Raw genomic sequence first — 8,239 nt, 5'->3', positions numbered from 1 at the left:
CATAGAGTTGCTATATATCATATGCAACTCAATGGCACAGAACAACAACATACTATATTGGTTGGGTTTTTATTTAAGCTTCTTGTATAGAGTCAACAAGACCTCGAGGAGGGCCTTTGTATTTAAAGTTGGTTGTTATTATATTTTGGAAAAACATTCTTCTAAGTGGTACAGCACACTTAAGTTAATATGCTGTACTGATGTATCCTGGGATTATTTGTGATGCTGAACCTTGTGCCACTGGAATGCCAAATGTCATATGGTTACCCATCGTGGGCAGTGTTTGGTGGAGTTCCCAGTTTAAGATAGGTTTGGAAGCAGATGTGGCATCCACTTCCTAAATACATGACTCTAGAAACTCTATGAACTTTGATAAATAATGATAGTTATAAAAAGGCTTCAGACTTTTTGTTCCTAGGGTTACTATCAGTCATGTTTGACTTGATGGCAATCAACAGCCACAACATTGTTTAAAAAAAAATACGGTGTCTAAAGATAAGAGGACAGAAGTTGCTGCTGAGTTTTATAAATGCTTGTAATCTGAAGATCAGAATATGTATTATATATATTATCTTTTTCAGGGAAAAAAGTACGTGATATGATTGCAATTAAAGAATTAACATAAGAAGAATCATCATATCTCAAGGTAGTGCCAAATATTTTGCATAATTATGAAAAATGTTTTTTTTATTTATAACAAATACGTTATTCTAACCTCTAGGAAACTTGTGATAATGATCTATGCTGTGTTTGATTTAGCTTCTGTGGTTTCTCTTCCCAGTTACCCAGATTCATGTGTTAATGTGTTTGAGTTTTGAAAATCTATTGTTTCAAATTACACAGCTAATTTTCAAGTTAAAGAATACTGATTTAGTTTTCCTCTCAATTTCTTCCTGAATAAAGCTGTGTTGTTATCTTTTACCACAGTGAATTATTTTTGACACATTCCAATATTTTTTCTCAAATGTCATTTCATATTCAATTCTAAATGATAAATCTTCACTGACCCTGCTGATACTCACTGCTTTTTTGATTGGTTGGGAAAACCTAGATTGAAGTTTTATGCAGTCAACAACTTAGTTGTTTGCAAAGATCTTGTATCAGTCTATTTGTTTTACACAGTTTATCTTCACAACTTCCATCAATGTAATTCTACATGAAAATACGGTTAGCAAGCTTCTTATTTTTGTGAATCATCAGTAGGATTATTAAGCCTAATAGAAATAAACATAGACTTTTTTTTGCCACCCTACTAGATACATTATCTCATGAGTATATTGGTTACAATCATTACATTAAAAACTTTTATTTGTTTTTGTGAAATGTATATTTTATGAAATTTATATTTGTACTACACTAACATTCTTTATTCATTGTACTATTTTATTTTACCTCATTTTATAATTGGCATAAATAGAAGAAGAGAGAAAACACAACCATCTCTCTTCATGAGGAGAGTTAATGTCTGGGATAAATAATTTTGTTGTTGTTGTTAGGTGCCATTGAGTCTATCATGAACCATAGCGACCCTATTAACAACAGATCTGAACCCTGTCCTATCCTGTGCCATCTTCACACTTCACGACATACTAGAGCCCATTGTTGCAGTCACCATGTCAATACACTTCATCAAAGGTCTTCATCTCCTTCGCTGACACTCGACTCTGCCAGGCATCACGATTCTTTCCAAGGAATAGACCTTTATAGAAACATCTATAGTATGTAAGGTGAAGCCACATCATCCTTGCTTCCAAAGAACACTCTGCCTTCATCCTCTTCAATATATATTTGTTTGTTTGGCAGACTGTGGGATGTTCTGAACTTTTCTCTAACATCACAGCTCAAAGGCACCAATTCTTTTTCTATCATCCTTGTTCATTGTCCGGCTCTCAGATGCATAACAAGTGATCAGAAAAACCTTAGCATGATTCAAACAAATCTTAGTCCTCAAACTGGCATCATTACTCCTCAATAAATTGAAGAGGTCACTGAGGACAGCCTTCCCCAGGGCAACATGTCTCCTTATTTCCTGACTTCTGATACCAAGAATTTGAATGTGAATTCAAGTAAGAAAAAGTTGTTGACAGTTTTAATCTTTGCTCCATTCATCATTATGTTGCCTATCAGCCCAGTGGTAAGAATCTTTCTTACCTTAACACTTTGATGCAAACTATATGAAGGCTGCTTAATCTTCCACAACAAGTGCTTCAAGTCCTCCTCACTTTCAGTGAGCAAGATTGTGTCATCTGTATAACGTAGGTTATTGATAAGTTTTCCTCTGATCCTGATGCCACATTCCTCCTCATACAGTACAGCTTCTCAAATAATTTGCTCAGCATACAGACTGAATAGTATGGAGAGAGAATACAACCATGACACATTCCCTTCTTAATTTTATGTGATATTTCCTGGTGTATTCGCACAACAGTCTCCTGGTCCAGGTCCATGTTCCACATAAGCCAAGTTAAGTTCCCTGGGACTCTCATTCTTCTTGATGTTAGCCACAACTTATTATGATGTAACAGTCAAATGTCTTTGCATAGTCAATAAAGCACAAACAGACATTCTTCTCATATATCTACTTTCAGCCAGGATCCATCTGCAATGATATCCCTGGTGCCACAACCTCTTCTAAATCCTGCTTGAGCTTCTGGAATTTCCCTATCTATCTACTGTTCTAGCTTTTTAAAAAATTATTTTCAACAATATTTTACATGTATGTGATATTAAAGACATTGTTCAATAGTTTCTACCATTAATACTCTTTTTTTTAAATTTTATTATTTTTTTGTGGGTGTACCGTCAAATCAGATCTGACTGGTACAGGAGGAGATTGCCCCTCCTTCCCCGGCAGAGCATCTGGTGGATTCGAACCATGCACATCTGGGATTGTAGTTGCAGCTTCTTGCCACTAGGCCACCAGAGCTCCCCTCTACCATTAATACTCTTGCCACCAGCAGTCAGGAAACCAAAAGACAAATTGCCTTGGGTAAGTCTGGTGTCAGGGACTTCTCTAGAGTACTGAAGAGCAACAATGTAAATCTGGTGACTAAGGAGAGCGTAATGCAGACCATTGCCATCACAATTCTTTATTATACATCAAAGAACTGGACAGTAACTAAGGATGATAGAAGATTGATGTTTCTAGTCCTTGGAGAAGGACATCATGCAAGGAAAGGTAGAGACAGTTTAGGAGAGGAAAACCTAGAAGGAGATGAATTGACTCTGTGATTGGAGAAATGGGATTAGGTCTGTTAGAGACCATGAGATTGGCTCAGGATAGGACAAAATTCAGAGCTTAAGGTTGCTATCAGTCACAGGCAACTTGAAAGCACATGACAAGAACAACAACAATGACAGCTTGAGAACTAGAGGGTGAGTTCTTCCCTTTTTATCTTGCAATTCCAGCTCTCTGCACATTTCATTGCAATACTTTCTTTGTCCTCTCAAGCTGCCCTTTCATATCTTCTGTTTAGCTCTTTACTTAGGCACATTTCCCCTTTCTTTTGGCTTCTTGACATGCTAGTGACACTTCTAGAGTCTTGCAATGACCTTTTGCTTTCTTCTTTGATGATATCTTTGATGTCATCTCATAACTCATCCAGCATTCTATCATCAAACCTTTTCCTAAGTTGACCTTGAAATTCAGATAGAATACATTCATATCTTGTTTCTTGTGGGCTTCTTTTCTTATTTGCCTCAATTTGAATCTGCACTTAGGTAATTAAAGATGTGACCCACAGACTGCCCATGGCCTAGTTTTGACTGCCAATATAGCACTTCTCCAATGATTTCTTCCACGTATATAGTAAATTTTATTACTTTGCAAGCCACCAGGCAAAATCCATGTGCAAAGTCATTTGTGTCTTTTAAAAGAGGTATTTGCAATGAAGAAATCATTGTAAATCCAAAATGCCATCATTCTATCACAAAGCCCATATTTTCCGACTACTATTTGTTCTTCACGGTTTCAACTTTTGCATTCTAGTCACGAATTATCATTAACATATCTTGATTGTATGTTCAGCCAATTTTGGCCTGTAAGATTTGATAAATATTCTCAATTTATTCCTCTTTGGCTCTTTTGTTGTTGTTATGTGCCTTCGAGTCGTTTGCAACTCATAGCGACCCAATGTACAACAGCCCTAAACCCTGCTCCATCCTTTGCCAATTGCATTGCCTCTGACACACCCATCCTGATTACCCCAGTCACTGAATCAATCCACCTCATAGAGTGCCTTCGCCCTCTGCGCTGTCCCTCCACCCTCCCAAGCATGATGTCCCTCTCCAAGGACCTGTCTCTCCTTACAACATGTCCGAAGTATGTCAGACGAAGCCCCAGAATCCTTGCCTAAGAGGAGTAGCCTGGTTTAACCCTCTCCAGGATGAATCTGTTTGTTTTCTTGACAGTCCAGGGTACATTCAATACTCTTCTCCAGCACCACAGCTCAAAGGCATCAATTCTCCTTCTGTCCTCCCTAGTCATTGTCCAACTCTCTGATGCATAACAAGTGATTGCAAAGACCATGACCTATATCAGGCGCACCTTAGTCTCCAGATAGACACCATATCTCTTTGGCTCTAGATGTGTATAAATTACCTCCTATCATTCACAACATTGTATTTCAAGGTAGAAACTGAAATTAACTTTTTGACTATGAATGTATACATTTTCTTTTTCATATGTCACCAGTTGTGTTGGATAAAAAAATACAAACAAACAAGCAAACAAAAAGACTTCTGTTGGATCATAGTATGAAAAAATAGTGATCAATTGTATTTTGAAATAAATTATCAAATACTTTCTATCAGGATTCAATTTTCATAGAAGGTTATTATGAAATAATATGACTATATAGAAAACGCCAATATTTGAACACTCAAAAATAACTAGTTCAAAATAAAGATACTTTTATTTCTTATTACTAAAAATGTAAGCTTGACAAAGTCCCCAAAACAAATTTTGAAGTTCTTTTTTTATGATAACTTTAATAGATAAATTATACAATTTATACTTTGAATAGTAGTTGCCATTTTGTAAATTAACTGTTGGCAATGTGTATAGAGTTATTTTCAAAATTGCAAAGAACTTTTAAGTGCTAATTTTTAAAGTGGCTTTCAAAGATATTGAATATTATCACTGAGAATTATTCTCTAAATATTTAATAATTAACATGGATAAAAGGTTGGAGCTTGAAAAAAATTCAAAATTTAGGCTAAATGCCTTTGGGGTTTTTTTGGTTTGTTTTTTTTTTTCAGAAGACAAAAGGAGTGTTCAGAAAATGAGCATATTAAAACAACCTAGAATCATATTTTTTTCTATAGTCATGTAACAAATTGGCAATGTTTTGACACTTTCAGATAATCTGCAATTATTGCTTTATGTTTTCTAAAATTAACTATACTTCAGCACTGACGGCCCAGTGGCAAGATGCTGTGCTGGAATACTGAAGGCATGTGGTTCAAATCCACCAGCTGCTCTGAGGGAGAATGAGGGGAAATCTCCTCCCTTGTCTGTGTTTAAAACTTACCAGAAGGTCAGCTATGGGTCAGTACTGACTTGACAGTATATAACAACAACAATAACATAGTGTAGTTTTAGACCGCTGTCTAAATCATTTCAATTAAATGGCTCAGGATAGAGTAGGGTTCAGAGCTATTGTACATAGGGTTGCTATGAGTCCCAGTTGACTTGACAACTTGTAACAACAACAACAACAACATCCATACTAAAGAGAAGAAAAGGTAAGTGTTGTGACAAGGAGGATCTGAGGACTCTAAGAAGTTACACTGTTGTCTATTCACCACAGTCTGCCACTATTAATATAAGCCATATAAATACAATTCATACATCAGACACCTGTATTACGGGGGGGGGAAGTGAACTGATATTTAAAATATGTCTCAAGAATAAAAGGGCCCACCTGTCTCTCTATTTGTTCTCAACTACATTTTAATAATGAAACTTATTTAACTGTACTTATAATCTATAACATATAAATATTGTATATTTTACAGAAAACATTTATCTTTCTTTCCTATATCTTCTATCAATGACTAAGGAGGATAAAAGGAGAATTGATGCCTTTGAGGTTTGGTGCTGGAGAAGAGTATTGAAGGTACCATGGACTGCTAGGAAAACAAACAGATTCATCCTGGAAAGGGTCAGACCGGGCGGCTCCGTGGAGGCAAGGATTCTGAGGCGCCATCTAACATACTTTGGGCATGTTGTAAGAAGGGACCGGTCCTTAGAGAGGGACATCATGCTTGGGAGGGTGGAGGGACAGCGCAGGAGCAGAAAGTCCTCTATGAGGTGGATTGATTCAGTGACTGGGTTAATCGGGATTGGTGTATCGGAGACGGTGGGATTGGCACAGGACAGAGCAGAGTTTAGGGCTCTTGTACATAGTGTCGCTATGAGTAACAAGCAACTCGATGGCACATAACAACAACAACAACAACAACAGCAACATATCTTCTATCAATTGAGTGGCTACTATAATGAGCTTGAGAAAGGCAGAAATCAAAAGGATCCAAAGGACAGGACAAAATTCAGATCTGTTGTTCATAGGGTTGTTATGAGTCGTAGTCAACGTGTGATACTTAAGTGCAACAGCTTCTACTGAGTCAGCACTCATAGTAACCATTAGCACCCAAATATCTTCTAGTTAAGTCCCGCCAAATAGAAATATAATGAAAGTCACAAATTTAAACCACGCTAAAAGAGCATAGGAGCTCTGATGGACTACTGGGCAAGGCATGGCGTGCCATTCCAAAGATAGATTGTTTGAATATCATGTGCAATTTCAGACTCTGAAAATCAGAGTCCTGAGGTACAACTATGAGTCACTTCAAAGAGAAAAGGCAAATAGCAACAAAATAGTGGAAACAAACAGATGAGAAGAATTTTAAGTAGACATTTTATTTAAGATAATTTATCAGAGACTTATATACATTGTAGTATGTCTTTAGTGTTGGAAAGTCTTAACGTATCTAATATTTTTTATTGCAGACCAAATCTTCAATACCTGCTAAGTATTTTAGAGACATAAAACATGTTAATTTGAATTTGTCATATATTTACCATTCATTCACTTGTTAGTTTTACAGGATGCCATAGCTTGTGTGTTGCTAGAGGACTAAAAGCTATGCCAATGGTGTTTTGAATACCAGAATGGTCACCGCTGGTAGGTGGGTGTCAGCAGAGCTTCAAGACTGAGAGAGATTAAGAGGCAAGACTTCTGAATTAACGAAACACCAAAACCACTATTCCATAGCATCAGAACAATTCTCAAAATAGTGTCAGATGATGAGCCCTTGAAGTTAGGAGGCATGACAAATGTAACTAAGGAAGAAATGTTTCTTCAAAGAAGAGCCTGTTTTAATGATCTGGATTCAGTAAAGCTTTCACACAATGAAGGATATTTGTTTGCTCCTGTGGCATATAAATGATGAGAGAATAAAACGAGGAGACACAGTTGCAAATGTCTATAAATAATTGGAGCATTGAATATAACTAATATGAATCTGGGTAAATCTGAAATCATTCTTAGCCATGTGACATGTTTAAATAGCAAGGGCATGCTTATGAGAGCTCAGTGCTGCAGTGGTTGTGAAAGAGGATGGATATAAAATGCACAGACAATGACAATAACAACAAAAATGCAAGAAAGGATTTTAAATAATCATATGAAAGTAGTTCAGAAAATTCCTTCCAAAATGTCCAGTCTCAACCCCAGATCTTTGTTATGAAGGTAACATTTTGACAGTCAAAATCATTATTGCATTCTGTTGTTGCTGTTGTTATGTGCCATTGAGTTGATTGCGACTCATAGTGACCCTATGTACAACCTTAAACTCTGCTCTATCCTGTGTCAATCACACTGTCTCCGACACACCCATCCCTATTATCCCAGTCACTGAATCAATCCACCTCATAGAGGGCCTTCCTCTCCTGCACTGTCCCTCCACATTCCCAAGCATGATGTCGCTCTCTAAGGACCGGTCTCTCCTCACAACATGTCCAAAGTATATTAGATGGAGCCTCAGAATCTTCGCCTCCGAGGTGCCACCAGATTTTACCCTTTCCAGGATGAATCTGTTTGTTTTCCTAGAAGTCCATAGTACCCTCTATACTCTTCCCCAGCACCACAGCTCAAAGGCATCAATTCTCCTTCTATTCTCCTTAGTCACTGTCCAACTCTCTGATGTGTAACAAGTGATAGCAAAGACTATGGCT

The sequence above is a fragment of the Elephantulus edwardii genome, unplaced genomic scaffold (assembly GCF_000299155.1).
Source record: "Elephantulus edwardii isolate Elephantulus edwardi_28Jun2011 unplaced genomic scaffold, EleEdw1.0 scaffold00300, whole genome shotgun sequence".
NCBI classification, from domain to species: domain Eukaryota; kingdom Metazoa; phylum Chordata; class Mammalia; order Macroscelidea; family Macroscelididae; genus Elephantulus; species Elephantulus edwardii.
Note: the sequence above shows the minus strand (reverse complement) of the source record.